Genomic DNA, 1,363 nt, shown 5'->3' with positions numbered 1-1,363 from the left:
GGCATAGAGAGGGGAAATTTGCAGCATGGGCAACTGCTGGTCTTCCATACGACGTTGCCCAGGCCTGCGCCCTGGAAACCTTCCAAGGCGCAAATCCATTGACTTGCGAGACTAACGGATGCCTATAAATATATAATGAACCTTGTACATATGTATATATTATGCACGAGCACACACACACACACACACACACACACATATTATGCATGTCAGTTCTGAATTTTGCAGCAGATTCCTCAAGCAATTGCAAGCCTCTTCCACCACCATTGTTCACTTGCTGCCAACAGAAGGCAGCTAAAAATATAGCTGCGACAAGATGAAGTATAAAAGTCAGCAAGCCAATGATATCAAACAGGATAACAACATATATATAAACGAAATAAAGAGAGTAGATATAGCACCACCGAAAAATGACCGGGTACGCGGAAATAAAGAATAAGTTTTTTGCATCCGTCGCCATTGTGCAAGACACTAGCTGTATGCGGGAATTTCGAGAATATCAGGGGCAGAAGTGATTGCCGCTGCTTCTACTGTGGAGAAAATGATTGGGAAATCGAAAGGTGTGAAGGCAGATAAGTCACATGGACCAGATGGGCGACACTACAGGGTTCTGAAAGAGGTAGTTGAAGAGATTCTGGAAGCAGTATCTTGCAATCCAATAGGCGTGGTTCTCGAGAACCGGGCAATTGAAAATATCACTACTCTTCAAGAAGGGAAGAAGGTAGACTGAAGGAAATTATATTGTTAGCCTGACTTCAGTGGTTAAGGAAGGGGTTTTAAGGGTTAATGAAGGAATATTAGGAAGGAGGCCAAAGTCAGCATGGTTTTGTTAAGGGAAAATCGTGCCTGACAAATTTGTTAGAACTCTTTGAAGGAATAACAAACGGGATAGTCAAAGGAGATTCGGTTGATGTTGTGCACTTGGATTTTCAGAAGGTCTTTGACAAGGTGCCACACATGAGGCTGTTTAACAATTTAGAAGCCCATGGTATTACAGGGAAAGTTCTAGCATGGATAAAACGGCGGCCGTGTGGCAGGAGTGGGAATAAAGGAGTTGGCTGCTGGTGATTGGTAAGATTCGACGGGATGATTTATTTACCTTCAGTCCTTCCAGTTTCTCAACAACCTTCTCTCTAGTCATGGTAACTTCATGCACTCCATGTCACATGAAACCTGGAACTTTCATCCTACTGCTCGCGGCTTCCACAGTCCACCTCTCCAGCATCGTTTTCCAGCGGTCGGATGCCCCCCCCTCTATTCCTTCCTTCTGTCCTCTCCCATCAGACTCCCCATCTCCCAACCCTGTACTTCCTTCACCAATCAACCTCCTAACGTTTTACTTCAGCGCAAGGATTTTACGTGA

This window comes from Mobula hypostoma, unplaced genomic scaffold (assembly GCF_963921235.1).
Source record: "Mobula hypostoma unplaced genomic scaffold, sMobHyp1.1 scaffold_36, whole genome shotgun sequence".
In the NCBI taxonomy this organism is placed as follows: domain Eukaryota; kingdom Metazoa; phylum Chordata; class Chondrichthyes; order Myliobatiformes; family Myliobatidae; genus Mobula; species Mobula hypostoma.
This window is presented reverse-complemented; position numbering follows the sequence as displayed.